Source organism: Canis lupus, chromosome 15 (assembly GCF_048164855.1).
Source record: "Canis lupus baileyi chromosome 15, mCanLup2.hap1, whole genome shotgun sequence".
Lineage (NCBI taxonomy): Eukaryota > Metazoa > Chordata > Mammalia > Carnivora > Canidae > Canis > Canis lupus.
The window spans coordinates 32,863,498-32,884,151 of NC_132852.1; the positions used below are offsets into that span (position 1 = coordinate 32,863,498).

Sequence of the window (20,654 nt, forward strand, 5' to 3'; positions counted from 1 at the left end):
TTGTTCATAGATACAGCATATAAAAAGGTGTAAATCGCGACATCAAAAATATAAAAGAAGAGGTGTAACACATATATGTATGTATGTCTATTTTATACTATATATTGCAATGTTTTATGTGAGTCTTATGATAACCACAAAGCAGACACCTACCGTTGATTTACAAAATATATAAAAAGAGAATCAAAGCATAATACTGTAATGTCATCGATTCACAAAAGAAGGGATAAGAGAGGAAGAAAGGAATAAGAAAAATAGAAAAAAGCCAGAAAACAACTGATAAGATGGCATTAGTAAATTTTTATCTATTCATAATTACTCTAAATATAAATGGATTGAATTCCCCAATCAAAAGATATAGATGGCTGGCTGGATTAAAAAAAAACAAAACAAAAACAAGACCCAAATATATGGTGCCTATAAGAGATTCGCTTCAGTTTTAAGGATCCATATAGATTTAAAGAAAAAGATATTCCATTCAAGTGGAAATCAAAAGAGAGCAGGAGAAGCTATCATTATATCAGACAAATTAGACTTTACCAAGAGAAATGTAGGTCATTACATAATGATGAGATTAATTCACCAAAAGAAATGTAATAATCATAAATGTATATGCACCCAACATTAAATTACATGAATATATTGGGCAAAAACTAATAGATCTGAAGGGATACATAGACAAAAATATAATAATAGTAGGAGACTTCAATATTCCATTTTCAGACAGAAAATCAAGAAAGAAACATTGAAGTTCAGCTATAGTTTAGAATATGTGAAACTGAAAGACATACACAGAACATTGCATCCAACAGAGGCAGGATATACATTATATTGGGCTAGGGGAAACGGAAAGATTTTGGTCAAAGGATACAAACTTCCAGTTATAAAATGTGCAAGTTCTGGGGAATCTATTGTAATACTTTATTATATACTTAAAAGCTGCTAGAAGACTGGATCTTAAATGTTCTCATCACAAAAAGAAAATGGTAATTATGTGATATGATAAAGGTGTTAGTTAATGCTATGGTGGGAATCATTTTACAATATATGAGTACATCAAATCAACACATTGTACATCTTTAACTTACTCAATGATAGTTATATCTCAAAAGTTTGAAAAATATTTTTGCCTATAAATACATTATGATTTAGTTGCATACAGGATAAAGCTAACATATATACTATGTGATAAATAGTAAGTGCATTTTGTTCTCTATGTTTTGGAGGAGGGATAAAAGATAGAATTTTAATATAAAAGTTTTTGTGAGGTCAGGAATTTGACAGATATTAAGCTGTATTAGGCTAACTAGAAGGGTTCACCAGGTATCACACGGAAAGCCCCAATCTGAAACATGTAATATATGTCCACCTGGCTCTCTGAATGAAGAACTAGGTGCTGCTTAATGTAAGTCTTCACTGCTTTATGGAAGTGGTGCCAGTCAACAGTCACTTTTCTTGGGTGGTATTAGAAACTGATTTACTAAAAAAAAAAAAAAAGAAAAAAGAAACTGATTTACTTAATATACAGTGTAACTCAAGTTATAAACTATTTAACAGAATACACATTGTTTTTCCTTTCATGGACACTCATAAAAATATTCCCTTTGCTATTATAGAAATTTCTAACTCAACTGAAATACGCAGTATGCAACACTACCTGCCATGCAAATTTAGTTTTTATACTTACAATAAGATCACTTACAGTTCACATTTAAGCAACCCCAATGTGTTGCTAAATCTAGCAAAAGGAAATGAATTATACATAGACCTTTCCCTTCTCTTTTAGCTCATTGTATTATATTTAGGCACCATAACATATGTCCAACATACGGGATACCTTTAAACCCTGACCAATTGTTATTTTCTATTGCTATATACAAACTACCCCCAAAATATGGTGACTTAAAACAATAGTTTATTATTGTTGCTCACTGTTCTCTAAGTGACTGAGCTTACCTGGGCTATTTGTGTCTCAGCTCATTTTATTTCCATTGTAGATGGGGCAACTAAAGTCCTCTGGTAGATGGAACCTAACTAAAGGCCTGGCTGGGCTCGATATCTGATAACTTTGTAACCTACAAGTTTTGTGCCTCACCTGAGAAGCCCAGAACAGTTGGAAGTTGACTGGGTATTTCTCTCTATCCATATAGTCTCTCTATTTAGCTAGATGCCTAGAGCATGAAGGTCTCAGTATAGACTTCTTACATAGTAGTTGGTTTTTACTTGAACATGTATTCCAAGAAACCAGAGCAGACACAGCCTGTTTTTTTGTTTTGTTTTGTTTTGTTTTTTAGGATCTATTCTGGAAATTAACCCAATGTCACTATACAGGACATGATTCCTGGGAAGCATGGTACATTAGGGGAATCCACATTTGAAGAATAGTGACCACATTTGTCATGTACATTTTAATGAAATATGATGATGCCTGACTTTGGTAGACTCTTGTTATACCCAAATCAATCAGATAGTGAGCAAATATTAAGAATTCACTTTCAAAAGAGTACCTAGAAGAATCATTAAAATCTGTGTCAGAGCTTATAGCAGTTTAACACATCATTTAATTAATGATCATTAATTTTCTGTTATGTGCCAGAGACTGTCTTGGATACTGATGAATTCTGGGATTTAGGTGGGGTATATACATGAGAAGATTAAATCTCAGAAGACTAGAATGCAAGTAAGATTGGCTTCTCCAAAGGCAGTGGGATCAGATGCCTATACAATCAATGCAGTGGCACTTGGGATCACTTAACTGATATAGGAAATAAGATGAAGAGAAAAAAACCATTTCTTGCCCTGAACTTTTATAAATAAGATATAAGGTATATGCTCTAATGTTCCCTGTAGATTGACATTGAAAACGAGATGATTTCTAATGTGTAGTAAAAAAAAAATCCCTAAAATTGTCTCTTAAAATATACCTGAACCCGAAACACGTTTACCAAATGTCATGCTAAAATGACAGTACTTCTCAAGCTTTAGAGAGTCTCAGAATCACCTGCAGGGTTAGTTAAAATGGATTGCTGGGCCCTATCCCCAGAGCTTCTGATTCAGTAGGTCTAGGATGGGATCCAAACATTTGCATTTCTATCAAGTGCCCAGTTCTTATTGATTTGGTTAGGAAACCAGACTGAGAATCACTGTTATATGGTTACCCACAGTGTAGAACAGTAATTAAAAGCATAGATGTGGAGTCATAGACAAGACCTGGGGTGAATCTTATGCATTTCACTTAATATTTCTAGCTTATTTTCCTGATTTTTATAATGAAAAGAATTAGTAATAGCTATGTCACTGGATAGTTGTATGGATAAAATGATATATAGCAAGAGTTCAATAAATAGTAACCACATTAATGATTGTATTTCTGTAAAAGACATAATCCTATTCTCATATATCTTACTGGAGGAGTCGTTACATGCTTTGTGTAATGGTCTACCTGTTTGCTCTGCAGTCATTTTCCAGATTTCCTACAATCATCACCCAAACTACAAAGCTGACCACTGTAAGCATTGTGCTTTTCCCTGTCCCCTTCAGAAGATAAGAAATAATAGAACCTTCTGACTTTCTATTTTTTCCCTTGTATACAGTATATAAAACCCAGCAACCAGTATTTAAAATAATCTACAGACTCAAAAAGAAATCTTACTGTTTTCAAGTTAAACTCTTTCTGGGAGTGGTATTAAAGGAGAATTAAGTTTGCATTAGTTGAGCTTTGTAGAATGCCCTGATAATGCCTCAGCAATCAGAATATAATTATAAAGTAAGGATGCTTCAACTGTGCATTTTTTTTCCTACTCAGTGTGAGCTGTAACAGTCAGGCATATAGGTACATGAAGGTAAAGATAATAAATGAACTTCTACTTATAAACCTATATGATCAAACATGGGGCACTAATTAACAACAAAAAGCCCAATGACAATCAAATCATAATATATTTCCTTGAGTGTCAATAAAGGTCATAACCTTTACTTCTCCAATAACCTGATCCATCTGTAAGGCTACTAGGAGTGAATAGAATGGAAATATAATCATCTTGTTATTCTTTTCACTGAGCCATTGATTCATCCATTTGGTCAAACTCTTTCTTTCTATGCCTCAGTTTACTTATCCAAACCAGATCAACATTTTTCAACATATGTTTGTAGAACACTAGTTAAGTGAGGACACTCAGTAGAAAAGATTTTCTATAGAAAATCAGAAAAGTTCTGGAAACATTTTAAGCTCTACCTTCTTTAAGAGTCAAGACACATATTAGCATTTAAAAACTCTGAGAATCCCTATTGCAAAGAAACCACTGTTTTCTAACTATAATAGACCATTGATATTCCATAGCAACTGAATCTCCAAAGGATATACTTCTTTGGGGGAATGCTTCTCCAACTCCTAATTGCCTCATACTTACTGGGTTATAGACATTCATGATCTGTCAATCAAGGATTCTTTATCCAGCAAAACTATCCTTCAAAAATGAGGCAAAATAAGGGCATTCCAAGGTAACCAAAACTTAAGAGAATTTTTTTGCTAGCACATCTGTCCTTTTTTAGGCTGAAAGGAAATGACAATTAGGCATGAAGACAAATATACATGAAGGAATAAAGAGCAGAGAAATACAAAATACTCTTACTATATATTTTTGTTTCTCTTAATTTCTTAAACATACTCATAAGATTGATTAAAGCAGTGACTACAACACTTCAACTGTGTTCACAGCCTATATAGATGCAATATATATGACAATTTTAGCACCAAGGAGAGGCGAATGGAGCTTTATTTTACTAGAATGGGTCAGTCAAATCTGAAGTGACCTGTGATAAATTAAGGTGGGATATGGGGAAAATGGGAAGATGAGGGCCAATGGATACAAAGTTGCAGTTTGGTAGGATGAATAAGTCTAGAGATCTATTGTACATGAATATTCAGTACAGTAAGATATTGTATTGAATACTGGAAATTTGTTAAGAGAGTAGATCTTAGATGCTCTCATCAACAAAAACATGGCAACTATGTGAGGTGATGGAGGATGTTAATTAGCTTGGCTATAATAATCATCTACTGTGTATATGTATATTAAATCATCATACTGTATACACCTTAAATATATATAATTTTATCAAAGGAAAATGCACGTTGTAAACCTTAGTGTAAACCTTTTTTTAAAGTTAACTAAAAAACATCAAAGCTAAAATCTTTACAGAGTGATTTAAAATTACTAAAAATTTACTAAAATATACTGGTTATACAAAAAAAAGACAGTAAAGGAGAAACAGTCAAAAATGACAACAATAAAAAAATGACAACAATAAAAATACACAAGATATGTAGAAGACAAATAGAAAATTGGCAAGCATAAATCCAATCACGTCAATAATTATATTAAGTATGAATGCACTAAAGACTCCAATCAAAAGGCACAAATCATCAGACTAGAGAAGAAAAAGCAAGATTTAATCATATGTGCTGTACAAAGAAATAGTTTATATCAAGACATAGTTGGATTGAAAAAGATATACCATGCAAATAGTAACCAGAAGAGAGCTGGAGTACTTATCTTAAAAGGCTAATAGAAAAGTTTTATTTAAAAAATCTGTATTTATAAAATGCTAGAAAGTACTTTTTTTTTGCAAATATTCAAACATATTTAAAATCTAGATGTCCTTTTAAAATGTACAAGGGGATACAATTTTTTTTAAAACATTGTTAAGGGCTTTGGAAGCAAAAATATTTGAAGTCTGATCTTTAACACAGATTCTGTCATTATACAGAGAAATAAATTAAGTTTTATGGGGTTCTGACTTATCCAAAATCACATAGTTTATAGCAAAGTCAATATTAGAAGCTGTACTTTTTCCTTGTATTTCTTGCCCATTTTAAAGAAGCACCATAGAATAATGATTAAGTTCATGGAGTTTGAAACTTGAAGCTACACCTGAAAAATTCTGACTCCAAACCTTGCCAGCTGTGTGAGTTTGTAGTTTCCCTGACCACCCTGTACCTCAACGACCTTGTCTATAAAATGGGGTTAATAATGATATATATCTCATAGGAATATTGTGAGATTATGCATGTAGGATAATTGGAACAATACCCTGTACAAAACGAGCATTCCATAAATGTGAGTTATTTTTGTTCAGGGCTTTGGAATGTTCCAATAAACGTGCTAGAGATAAATCACTATCACATCTGCCAGCACATTTCCACAATGCTGGAACAAATTTCAGATCTCCTGACTCAGATGTTGAATCTACATCTGGACATCAAGCCATTTTAGCAGTCAGCATTAGAGAGATTGAGTTGCAAAAAGGCAGCACTGAAGGGAAAACCTTGCTAACAAGATAATTTGTGCTGAACTCAGGAGCTTTATGTGTTATTGCTGATGAAGGGGAGATAGTGCAAAATGGGAGATGTGGGACACTCAGAGGAAGGTCTGTATGATGCATATAATTTATTGCTGGCTTGGACAACTAGAAATGGCCAGATGGCAACTCAATGACTTCAGAAATTCTCTTCATTAAAAACAACTTTTTTTTTCTAGCCTTCTGGCTCTCTACCTCCTTTCTTGAACTATGTGTACTTGAATATTGAAGACACAGAAGAGTTATCTTGCCTCTGTGCTTTTGCTCCTGTGGATCACTTGTTCTAGAATGTCTCCTACTCACTTGATACTTCTCCCACTTTTTGCAACATGCTTAATAGAGGGCAATTCATTCGCTGGAGCACTTAGTATGTCCCGAATACTAGGATGAGCACTCAGGATACAAATTTGTACATGTTTAGAGTCGAGTGTGAAAGAGTGCACTTATCACACTTTGTTATGATTGTCTACAATAAAGATATGCACAGGTGTCCTGTAAGCATGGACAAAGGTGTTTTATTCAGGCTAGAGATGATTGGTAACCATTTCTTGAATGGTTTAGTTGTAGTTAACTCTATAAATAAATAGAAGAAACAAAGACAATAACACATGTCCAGGTCAGAGGGGAGAGTGTGGCATGTTCATTACAGCTGGAAAATAGAACATCTAGTGGGCAAGGAAGTAACAATGAAGCTAGAAAGTTAGGAATGGATCAGATCATGAAGGAGCTTAGAATAATGAGTGCCTTGCTAAGGAATTTGGAATCAACCCCGATTCTAATTGGAAGCCACCAAAGGATTTTAAGCCGTACAAAAATTTGATAAGACTTACATTTCAGAAAGACCACTTTGGCAGAAGTATGAAGAATGCTTGGATTAAAAGAGTAGGGGCAAGAATTTAGTGATTAGTTAGGGAGTAACTAGTAAAACATCAGTAGGGAGAACGAGGACCTACATTTAAGCAATATGGTAAGAGAAATGGGGATCAATCTGAGAGTCACTCAGGTGAGAAATAAGTGTTTCTTAAAATATAATTGGATATATGAGGTATAGAGAGTGTAATATAGGTAGACTCTCGAATTTTTGGCTTTGGTGCTCATAGAGATGGTGGTAAGATTCCTGAGAAGACATGTAAGAAGAGAGATAAGGTGGTAAGACTGTATTTGAACATGTTAACTTTAAGATTCATTTATTTATTCACTTAACAATGTTTGCAGACAGCATTCCTACTAGATGTCAGACACTACTCTTGGTGCTGGACATACATAGTGATTTAAACAAACAAATTCCTTCCTTTGTGGAGCTTACATCTAGGAGATTACTGATGGACATCCCAATAGGTGATTGAACTGATGTTGGAGCTTAGAAGAAATACTTGGTCTAAAAATGTTATCCAAGGGAAAACAGCTTGTAGGTAACAGTTGAGATTATGGCTTCATATGTTTCTGTACTGAAAAAAAAATTTTTTTACTACATAAAGAAAAAGATGCAGTTTTGCAGAAACATCTAGGGTAGCTGGGGTATTTTAGGTTAATTGGGTCAGAACCCAACACAATCCTCAAGAAAGCTACTGCCAATAGATGCTGCATTAGTGGATCTACAGCCCTAGAATTCAGGAAGTGATCATGCTGTTCAGTACCTACAGAAGGCTGCAAGACACACTTTAAGTGTGATATGTGTAGGACATTTAAGGAAGAGTGACTGCAAGCTGGAAGAATTCAAATTATGTTGAATAAGGAATGGCTAGATCAAATGCACATGGTTAGCCTGCAGAAGGTGATCATGGCAATTGTCTTTGTATGGTTCTGTTATAGCTATTGATGGGAGGAAGTTACAGAGAAAATTTCAGTGAGATCATTGCCATCTCATGCATGTCCTAAGATACTTAGCCTCAGTCTGTGGTGAACTGGTTAGCATTATCCAGAGAAACAGAACCAGTTGGACTCATGTGTGTGTGTGTGTGTGTGTGTGTGTGTGTAAATTTAAGGAATTTCCTCATGCTATATGGAGGCTGGCAAGTCCCAAGATCCTCAGGGTGAGTTAGTAAGCTGGAGCCCCAAAAGAACTATTGGTGTAGTTATGATCCAAGGCCAGCAGGCTCAAAATCCAGGAAGAGTTGATGTTTCAGTTTGAGTCTAAAGGAAAGAGAAAGTCTGATGCTCTCGTTTGAAGGCCATCGGACAGAAGGATTTTTCTCTTATTTAGAGAAGAATCAGCCTTTTTGTTCTGTTCAGGCCTTCAATTAATTGGATATGGCCCACCTACATTGGAAATGGCAATCTGCTTCACTCAATGTACTTATTTAAACATTAATCTCATCCAAAAACCTTAACAGATATACCCAGAATAATGATAGACCAAATAACTGGATACCCTGTGGCCTTGTCAAGTTGACACATAAAATTAATCATCATAAATAAGAATTGTTTCTACCTGGAGATTAGTTGATCTCCACCTAGGAATACACAGGATGGTCAGGGTTTTTAGACCAACTAAACAAATTCACTTTCTGGTGTTTATTCAAAAACTTACTTCAAATAGCCTCTAGATTCCTAAAAATAAAAGAAAGTTTCACCAGGCTCAGGGGTCTCTCTGTCATCCTCAAGGTGTGATGAAGCCCAGATGGCCATGCTATTGGCCAGAGTTAGAAATGGCGCACTACATGTCACCATCTTGCCTCACCCACTTCCCAGACTAAGAATATTAACCAAAGGCAAACTGTCCTCTCAACATTTCAAAGTTCTATTTGTTTTTTTGGGGGGTGGGGGAGGGACGCTTTCCTATTGTTTCTTCTCGAGGACCAGACACAACACACAGAAGAGAATGTGAGCATTTAAAATGTATTTTTAATTGGAGAGCTTTTATCTGATCCAAAGCCCTGTAAAACTGCAAGCTCTGCCAGTGCCCTAGTTTCCATTTAATCTTCATTTCTCCCTTTCTCATCAGCTGTGCGTGCAGATGCTGAAATCTTGTTTGTTTATCATGGGGCCAAGAAGATTTATGGTTGGGTGCATGTTCGGCTGCCTTCCCTGCTCTCTTGGCACAGCCTCTGAGCTGCGCAGCACGGGGGACACTTAAACATGCTTAATAGGGAAGTCAGTCCCACATGTTCCCTGTAGTTCTCATCTGGTTATTTTTCAGCTTATGCTTTGGTTGGAGTTAAGGTAATTACAAAGTTATTATTTGTCATTTCCATTATCTTTGGGGTCAGAAAGACATCTGTTGAAAGTTAGCATCATCTGTCATTCATGCCAGCTGGCGGTCAGCACCTGAGTGGACATGCAAAATGAGGGAAGGTGCTGGGCATGCATGTGTGCAGGCTAGCTGTGTGTGTGTGTGTGTGTGTGTGTGTGTGTGTGCGTGTGTGTGTGCCTACAAAAGAACCCAACCCTAGAGTGAAATCTCAAGAAGTCTGTGCCTTCTTGCAAAACCAGTAATGATGAGCTGAAAAGAAGCATGAGATGCTACTGTCCATTATATTCTTAGGGTTTTCAAGTCACTCTGTAGAGAAAAGCAGTGGAGTCAGAGGAAGGATTCTGAATTTCCTTCCTGCTGGGCTATTTATTTCCTTCCCTAACATGCTGCACACAGTTTTCTTTGCAGGGAAAATGAGAAAATGATCTAGGATTTGAAATGCTGAGTTATTCAATGAAGAAATATAGGACATATATGATTAGTGTTTTTTTGAGCCAGTAAATGTTAATGTTTGCAAATCCAGAGTTATCAACTAATCCTTTCTGTTCAGAGTTAGCAAACTTTTTATCAAAGAATCAGATAGGAAAATATTTTAGGCTATAGGAGCCATACTATATCTGTTTTAACTACTGAACCCAGCTGTGGTAGCCCCAAAATAGTCATAGGCAATGTACAAATGAAGGATTATGGCCATGTTCCAATAAAACTTTATTTACAAAATCAGGCATTGGGCCAGATTTGACTCATGGACCATAGTTTGGCAACTCCTGTGTTCATTGACATGCTACTAAATGCTTGCCGCTAAACAAATAGGCCATGGAATAGAAGTATGAGATGGGATTGTAGAGCCAGAAGGAAGAGGCCAGAATCCTATATCAAGCTGTGTAGTTCCCAAAGCATTGCACCCATTTCTCTGCCCCAGATGTTCTCTGAGCAATGTATTTATCCCACTGCTTCTCCAAAACTTCTGTTTAGTGAGGCTGACCAATCTTCCTTTATGATTATGTTCTACAAATTCCGTTTTGTCTTATATGCTCTGAAGAGATAACATTTTGGTACATTTCTCCTTAGTATCATGGCAATATGCTCAAAATTCAGTAAGGCTGAGCATTTGGATATTCAGACTATGATGACAATCTCAGCAATATCTCTGGATTGTTATTGTTTTCAACTTATATCACTTAATAAAAGGAAAACAAGCAATTGTGGGGTATATTAATAACCTGCTCCTTTGTTAGATGGGAAGAATTTCACTTAATCCTCAAAGAGGAAAATGAAATCTTTACAGATCAGGGAACTTAGTCCAGATGCCAGTTCAGAGAATGATAATATGCCAAATGAAAGACCACGGCTTAGTCTTGGGTGTGTTGAACACTCACAAGGATTTAGAATATGGGAGATTGACTTTGAGTTAAGTTAACCCAAATGCCTTTACCTTTCCTCATAGGTTCATTTTAATTTGATAAGTTTAGGGGATCTTGTTATGTTTTTTCTGGATTTGTTCTACCAAAGAAATTCTTAACAGGAATAGGAAACCGAGACTAACTTGAACTTTCATAAGAAAATTAAACTAAAACCAAAGAAGGTTCCCTGGATTTTAAAAATTATGAGTCAAGAATGAAGAAAAGTGTTACAATTTGCTAACTAAAATTCAAGAACAAAGTTAAACATGGCCCACTTTTAGTATCTGCTGTTTTTTTATTTTAGTGTGTGTGTTTGTGTGTACGTTTTCATTGAGAAATTAGTGTTTTTTTAAGGCTTTTGTTTATTCATGAGAGACACAGGAAGAGAGGCAGAGACACGGGCAGAGGGAAAAGTAGGATCCCCATGGGGAGTCCAATGTGGGACTCCATCCCAGGATCACAACCTGAACCACAGGCAGACACTCAACCACTGAGCCACCTATGTGTCCCAAGAAATTAGTTCCGAGGAACTTTCTCTTCCTCTGAGAACAGAAAGCAGGAAACCTGAGAGACCTCTGGTGAGATGGAAAGTCGTTTACACAAGAACCACCAGCCGATCTGTACACACTGACCAAATTTTTCAGGTAGATGATATGCTTAACGTTTTATCCAGACAAGCAGGAAAAATTCCTTCAATGTTTTCATACAGATCTGCTACTTTCAAACTCAGCCACTCATTACAAAAGTTGTGGAACAGACCAGAAGGGCTATAAAAGTAGCAATGATCCTTGTCCATTTGGGATGGGGGATAATTGCTTTAGATAGCATAGAAATGTATTCAATTTATAGAATCAGGAAAAAAAGAAGAAATATGTGTATTTGAGCATCTAAAAACCCCTTAACAAGCTCTTTGAAGATGTTGCCTTTAACATCAATTAGCTTTATTTAGTACAAACCCATATAAAATGACTCATTATTTAAAAGTCTTAACTCTGGGATCCCTGGGTGGCGCAGCGGTTTTGTGCCTGCCTTTGGCCCTGGAGACCCGGGATCAAATCCCACGTTGGGCTCCCGGTGCATGGAGCCTGCTTCTCCCTCTGCCTGTGTCTCTGCCTCTCTCTTTCTCTCTCTCTGTGTGACTATCATAAATAAATAAAAATTAAAAAAAATAAAAGTCTTAACTCTGTCTCTGACCATATTCCATCAGATAGTGTTCCAATAAATTACATACATAGACAGATATTGATGAGCCAATATAAATGTAAGTAAAAATGTGATTATTCTTACTACTGAGTGAGAAGCTTTGCCTGCATTAAACATTTAGTACTAGCAATTGGTTGATTGCTGCAGGATGAGTAATTGGTATAAATGTCATACATTTGCATTAATTGCAATCACATATAATATGTAGATTTAAAATAAAATTTAAGATAATAAAAGGGTAAAAAAAAAACCCTGACATTTTGGAATTTGAACAATGTACATAAGTTTCAAAAGTATACCAAGTTCTTTCTTTTATATGCCAAAATTATAATAATTGACAGAAATTGCTTCTAAGGATGTGCATTTGTTTATTTATTTATTTATTTACTTACTTACTTACTTACTTATTTATAGAGGAAGAGAGTAAGCAGGGTGGGAAGGAGAGGCAGCAGAATGAGAGGGAGAGAGAGAATCTTAAGCAGACTCCACGCTCAGTGTTGGACTTAACTGAGCCACCCAGTCACCCCTAAGGATGTGTATTTAAAGTATAGTCCCCATTTAAAAAGTAAAACAAAATAAAGTAAAATATAGTCCCATTTTAAGGAAAAATAAATAAAATCTGGGTGCTTAAGCCCTTTACTACTAGGAACAATTCAACCATTAAGTATAGGTATTTAGGACAATGGTACCTCAGAGATTGCTTACTACTTCTTCACTTATGAGATAGATAAGAAAGGAAGCCCATATAGTGATGGGCTCAGTTATTATTTTACAGGGCTTAATACCAAAACTACAAAGATATTGATACACATGAGGAAATAATCATTTAAACTTTTCTAACAAAGAATTTGCAATATTGACCAATTGCCTTGTAAATATTTTAATGAAACAATTACTAGTGAAAAATGTAAAGGCCCAATATTATATGGATTGGCTATTAATTTGTTAAATAATGATTGCTTGCTTAATGCTTATTGTGTATGGTATATTGTGCTAGAAGCTATGGAGGTCATCGGTAAAATATAAGTTAGGGTATCATTTTATCACCACAAACTAGGATTTATTCATCTTTGCATTACCCATAATAGCTGAAACAATCTTGGTAATAACCAGCCAGAGTGATAAGAATGACTCACTATTAAATGCATGGAATCTACCAGAAACTCATCTTGTAGAGATAAAAAAGAAATAATCCTAAGGCATTAATATTAAAATGATCTTCTGACCTTTAAAATAAATATGAAATTAGACCATATATAAATATATATAATAAGATGATAGGAGATGTATACTATGCTTGCCCTCTAGCACCAAAGAATATTGTCAAGGGTTTTCATATGCTTTAGGTACTAGTTGATCACTAAATTTTGTACATCACAAAGACTGCAGGGAAATGCACTACCTGTCTCTTCCAAAAAGGGATAATATGCATTACTCTTTAGTATTTTGCAACAGATATCAAATTTCCAGCTACAAGAGTTATTGTTGCTCTTTATAGATGTGTATGCAAGTAGACATGCCTTTAGGTCAACAAGGCTGTAAAGACACATGTCTGAAAGGGTTCTGACAAACTGATGAGGATCTTGGAAGATAAAACATTCACACAAATATATTACACAGCACATTGTCCAAGTATATGAAGACACACCTGATATTCTCTGCATTACCTAAACCATACCCTACATAGGGAAACAGCCCTTCATGGTTTCCTTTGTCATTATTAAGATAGCTGAATTTCTTATGCTTTCATCTTCTCTTTCATGATGAGGCTTCAAAGTCCTGCATAAATAAAAATGCACGTAACTGCAGGACACTCAGAATGTCTAGACTACTGGGGCAAAAGACCCAGTTTTTCATTTATATGCCCATGAAGGCTATGTGTCCTGGAATGTGACAGGAAAGACAGAGTAATAGAATGGCTAGATCAGTGACCCAAGCATCAAGATAACTTGTGTCCCAGTGTTAGCTTTGCCACTGGTCACCTTTGGATCTTGAGCAAATCCCTTAACTTCTCTGAGCCTCAGTTGTGCAATCTGTAGAAGGACATGTTTGCCAGTGCTCAGATCTTCATTTCTAATACCATTCTCCAGTACAAGAAACCAGGGCTACTTAGAAAAAATGTCTGATACGACAACTCAGGCAGGAAATATGCCAGATGAACTTGGAAGGTCTTGTAGTGTCAGAAAGTAGGAAAGAGCTCCCAGAACAATATGCCAGGACACAGGAACCAGCAGAACAGGCTCCTAGTGGTAAAGCTAGAAAAACTTGAGCAACAAAATATATAATACGGTATTGGATTATAACTCAAAGTATAATCCACAAAATAAAATACTATCCATGAATTCATAGTGATATAAACAAATAAATGGATAAGTGACTAAGGAGAAGCCTAAGGAGACTTTACAGCTAACTGAAAAGTGATATATTGGATGGGATCCTGGAACAGAAAAAGGTGGCTAGAGAAACATTAATGAAATCCAAATAAAGAATTAAATTTAGTGAATAATAATGTATCAGCATTAGTTTATTACTTGTTATTTTATATTATTATAAATAATAAGTAATTATAAATACATAATAAATAAATATATTATAAATAATAATATTTGTTATTTTGCAAATGGACCACAATAATAGAAGAAGTTAATAGGAAAAATTAGGTGTGGAGTATATGGGAATGCTCTGCACTATCATTATATATTTTCTATAAATTTAACACTATCTAACATAAAAAGTTTATTCAAATATTTTAAAAATGACATAGTTGCACTAGATTCTACATATTAGTTTTTTATTGTTCTATGACTGGGTGTTGAAGTATTATTCCTTTATGAGGTTGGGCCAGAAGAAATCTTTTTGTTACAGCATAGTTCATGATAGAGGATGCTGAAAAATCTCATGCTCCCCACTGCCTTCATCAGTCTCCCTGACATCAAACACAGATTTCTCAAAACATGTTGATTACATGGGGGAAAAATGATCATGATTGTCTTCTCCCTGATAAATAAGTAGAAACATATCCTCACTCAGAAATGAAAGTCTTATTTTTTCCACAAGTATAGTCTTTTAATCCTTAATAACCAACCCCCCAAAACAAGCAAATGCAAAACTTTTAAATATATGTAGTACATGCACTAACATTATAAGTCTATTAATGTCTTTGTATTATAATAATTGTGTACCAATACTTTATACATAATAACTACAATTAACTGGCAGTGTCAAAGAATAAGCAAATTAGTTCATAGTCCTTTGTCATTTGAGTAGTAGCTCACCCCAGGAAGTAGCAGTTTGTGAGCTGTAAACTTTCTGCCAATCCTGATGCCAGCTTTCATTCAGGGTTAAACCAAGCTAGGTCTGTTTTAGGAGAAATGGACCTGCCAGCTTCCTTGGAGGCAGAAATCCAAGAAGGGGGAAGGGTTTCTCAGATACCCTCACACAAACCAATCCACCAAATAAAGAATGGTAAAATGTGTATCTCCTTTTCCATTCTAAAATGATTATGGATAGAAAGAGGATTTTAAAGGGAATATATTTAGAAGCATATTTTTGACCTTGAAAATCGTTCAGCATTTCTGATTCCTTATGGTGGATTTGCTTTGTGACATTCCATTGTGCTGTCTTTCCCTGTCAACTCTTTATCCATATGGATCTCTGATTTCTCTACTCCAGGGCATGATTAGCCAAACTCTGTCTTCTCTCTTGAAGTGTTGCAAGGATGAGTAAGTGAGGAACTGTCAGGGGCCTTGTGAGATACAATCTATTTGAATATGAGAATATTACTGAAATCATCACCACCTGGTTGGCGAAGGGCTAAATCTCAGAGCAGCAGCCATATTTGCCAATCATGTCAGAGAGATTGAAATGTGATGCCCAGTGAACCGGGACACTTGCTTTAACTAAGAGTTGATAGCAAGAAAAGAAGTATGAAAAAGAAAAGCACTTCCTAACTGAGTTTGAAAGCCATAATGTGTTATGTTGGAGAGACAAAAGATATTTGAGGCACATATTTAATTATTGGTTTATTCTTTCCTTCCTGGGCTCTCCTATCACCAAATTTTTTTTTATTTTGTTTTAATACTTTTCTTGCGTAAATCTGTTAAATCGTGCTACATTGACTCAGAATTGATGACAAATGGCATATGACTAGCTTTAATTTACCCTTATGTTGTCTCCATGTTTTTTATTTGCTTTCAAAACAATTTACCTATATTTATTAAATTGTACCAAAAGGTCCAAACTATTTAAGGGTAAGCTTTATATAAGAAGCATCAAATGCTTTTGAAATTCCATCACTAAACTTAATTTCAGTTTATTACTTTGAATTGTTTAAAGATTTTCCTTTTGCCCCCATAATCCAAATTGTTATGAGTACTGATACATAATACATTTGTTATCAATTTGAAAATACCCTAAAAGGCAACCCTTTTAGTGCTTCAAATTCACTTTGTCCCAAAGTATTCACACAAACAGGAAAGAAACCATCAAGACACATGCATATCAGACCATTGTTTTCGATTGAGTCATGTCCTCATTTTGCTCACGAAGAAAATAGTTCAGAAATACAGAGTCTAAAATCTGTCTTGTTTTTTCAGACAAGCCAAGGATTGAGACCTCACTTTTCTCTCTTCCCCATTTTAACTCTGAGGAAACTATGGTCCAGAGAGTTTAGATCACTTTGGTACTTCTCTGTTGTTGTCTGGAAGGTATCTCTTTAGCTAACTTTAAAAAGATGAACTTTGAATCTCTGAGGTTAGATTATAAGAAGTATCGCCACCTAGAGAAGTCTATTTTAAAAGATATCATCCAACTTCCCTAATTTAGATTAAGCTGATCATGAAAATCTGGATTTTAAAAATAAGGAATCTATGCATTCAGGAGTATTCTGTTATGGCTGTTTCCCAAGCTGTCATACCGCCCAGTTCACCCAGCAAGCCACTATCTTCTGTTGATTCTCTGTGAGGTTCCATCCCAAAGCTGAAAACTTGGTCAAAGATGGCAGACTTGACCCTATGGCAGAGAACCATATGTATTAGGAATATAAATGCAGTTTAAATTCCTTTCTAAAGCCTGTACATCAGCTTCTAAATGCCATTTGTTGAAGTTCATAGTAGACAAATTAGAGCTGAGAACTTTTTAGATCTATGTGAATATAATTAATTTTCATTTATTTGTGGTAAACTTAAAACTTTGAGAAGTGGTAGAAAATAATTCTGTTAGAAACATACTCTCTAATTTTGTAATAGTACGCTTTAAACTATCCACCGACTTTTTTTTTCTTTCCCATAGGCAGTATTGAAATATGGCCACGTGAATTCTACTCAAACATTATGCAAGTTATTGTCCAGGTTACCAACTACATACCCAACTACTTAGCTATAGAGTGTTTTATAGCAGTTCTGAGAGTATAGCTTGTAGCCTTGTGTTTCCTGAGTGGGCTACTTTATTATATTTTAAATAAAGATTAGAAATAAAGATTAGAAAACATTGATTCACATAGCAGGGTAGCTCCCAGATAAAGAAACAGTAAAACATAATCATCACTGGTATAAAAATTGAGTTTATAGGTCATGTTGGAAAAGACCCAGAACATGAACTGCAGCCACATGCTCCAATTTCATGAAATTGGAAATGGGTGATAGTCATATCAATTTCATAGCCATGGAAATGGGTGATAATAGCACAGGATTAAAGAAAAAAAATTAGCCTGGAATATCATTATGTCACAAATTTACACCCAAATATTTCTGTAGTAAGGACAACATTTTGGAAATATTTTCTTGATTACCAATCTATGTTTTTCTTTCCACTGTTGTGTTTCCACCATTAAATCTAGGATATGAAGATTGTGGGCACAAGTAAATGAATAACAGTATTTTAAAGAAAGGTCTATAATTAGAGAAGATGAAAATATGATAGAACTGGAGTTCTGGTCACTCTGGAAGAGGGGAGAAAAAGAGCTTCTAGTATGAGAGGGAAAATGAGAAAAGAGCACAAGGAGCAAGGAGCAAGAGGTTAGACTTGGGTTCTCTGCTTTCACCCTTGAGATCAAAATCCCTTTGGAATAAAGGAAACAGAATATCTAGGCTGTGCTGAGACAGTTCCAGTGGATGATCTGACTTCCTGCTTCTCGGGGTTGATGGGATTTAGAACAAGATTAAATCAGTCCTAGAACGTAAAGTTTGTCATTACCATTGTCAACAGTATTTTCATGAGTGGAAGGGCCTTCATTTCAACTTGCTACATTCATACAATAGATAAGATAAAGCAAATGATATAGCTAATGGTTTTAGGTTAATACCTCATTTGGATATTAACAATCACTTTTTTGGCTTATTTCATGGACAATTTAAAAATATATATCTACTTTTCTCCTCAAAAACTGTTTATGTACTCCCCAAATTTATAAGACAAATGGCAAAAAAGCACAACTTCAATGTCTAACCTGATGACATGATCTTAGGTTTTTTTCCTTCATTTTATTTAAGCATTTGTAAAGCAGTTTGCCAGTTTTCAAAGTTCTAACTGACATGTGAATTAAAAGCTAAGTGTACATATAAGCACTTTTCGATTAATGCACTTATGGATAGCAGCCAAAGAAAAGAATCCACAAGAGAATCTCTTTATAGCCTGAGACTCTGCCAAAAGGGGAGTCTGACATTTTGTTTATGCTTTGACATCTGTGCATCCACTGGCTAGCATGGTGCTATCATACACCAGGGATGGGATAATCAGGAGGCAGGGGCAGAGGGGCCTGAGGAAGAAAGGAACCAAGAGATGAAGGTTGTGTGGGAATGTGTGGTGCAAGTACCAGAGAAAGAGCATGGGAGAGTGCAAAATTCTCCCAGGAGGTCACTGGCCCCACTGGTTTATCCTCCTGCTAGAGGGGTGAGGAAGTTGTATTTTTGAATCAGTTGTGATAATAGGGTTTTTTTTTTTAAGGAATAGAACTACATAACTTTTAATAATCAAACATAACTGAATATTATGAAATAAGACTTCATTTTCTATTCTTCAGGAAATGAGGATGGCAAGTCAGCAGAGCAGAATTGATAACAGTTAGTGGAAAAACAAAACAATTTCGTATTTTATCCCAATCAGTTGAGCACCCTCAATATTTGACAGCAGTGGTTCTTATTGACAGGATTAAACCTTTGCCCACAGTCTTTATCAGGTTAATTTACAAAGAAACATGCTTTCACAATTGTATCAATGAAACTTCAAACCAACCCATCCATCATATTTTAGATTCCTATTAATGTGGTCCTAAATTATGAAGATTTACTGTGAAGCAATGTGAAACCCAAACTCAATCCAAACTGAAAGAGTTCATTATCAAATTCAAAGTGATAATTTTAGCTGGATGCTTTGTCCATGTAATCATGTAACAGTATAGACTTGTAATAATTCTCTAGGCAGTGGATATAAAAAATAAAAAATTTTAAAAACTCTCTATAATTTTCACCTTTCACTCAGGGAATAAGTGAATTAAATATACTAAAATCCTTGTCACAATTTCCTCCCCACCCCGCAAGCACAGCCTTGGCTACTCTCAGAAATAATTGCTTTCTCCTTCTTTTTAGATGCGTTGATAAACTGAGCTACTGTGAACTGACATTGGTTCTAGAGGAGGAAAACTTCAGGTTTAGAAGAAAAAAAAAGAGCAACTAAATGTCTGTGCTTAATAAGCTTTAAAGAGACTTGGTGAGCTGGTGTTAGCGAGAATGGTTTTGCAAAAGGAATCTATTATGATGCTTCACAACTGCCCAGACCGAGGAATAATGCCCTTTCTGCTACTCTTTGAGGTCTGAAGGACTTTTTTTTTTTTTTTTTTCAATTAAAGACTGCATCCTAAGAGTGACCCTACAGGTGCACAAAGGAGAGACTGGTTGCCTGTCAGGGGCGTTGACGAAGGTTTTGTCTGTTTCAGTGTGGATGCTGTGGAAGCGTTTTATTGATTCTAGGGAAAATTCAGCTGCTTTTTAGTTCAGATACATTTGACCTAAATGTTTTTACTCAGAAAAAAATAAAGGAAGAGAGAATGAAAGAAGACTGGGCTTACCTCTACTGTGTCCTTGCTAAAACCGATGAAGGACACTTTTAAAAACCCATCACCCTTCGACTCTCTTTTGGTTTGATCCAGAGCAGTAAGTATGAGGTGGGTTCACCACGGAGAGGAACAAAACAACATGTAACATGGAGCTCAGGGCTTTAGTACTGTTCCTATTAAGATCCAAAGCAGACCGAAAGAATTCACTGGAAAGAAAATACTGCTATCTGAAGGTAAATTCTAGAAAGGACTTCACATTAGATGGAAAGAGGACCTATCCACATTTGGATCCTGGAACAGAAAAAAAAAAATTGACATTAATGGAAAAACTGCTAGAATTAAAATAAATCTAGAGTTTAATGTATCTGTGCTGGTTCCTTAGTTTTGACAAATGTAGCATGGTAATGGAAGATAAATGGGGAAAACTGACACTGTGTGAGGAATA

The 20,654-nt window shown here is 35.4% G+C and overlaps 1 long non-coding RNA gene across 1 annotated transcript; it reads right to left on the reverse strand.

Moving 5' to 3' along the window:
* Positions 1-14,933: 14,933 nt before the first annotated feature.
* Positions 14,934-20,494, reverse strand: LOC140605520 (uncharacterized). Its single transcript, XR_012008174.1, has 3 exons — positions 20,222-20,494; positions 17,075-17,169; positions 14,934-15,156 (listed from the first exon to the last, which is right to left on the reverse strand). It is a non-coding gene; the product is annotated as an uncharacterized lncRNA (long non-coding RNA).
* Between the last annotated feature and the right edge of the window lie 160 nt (positions 20,495-20,654).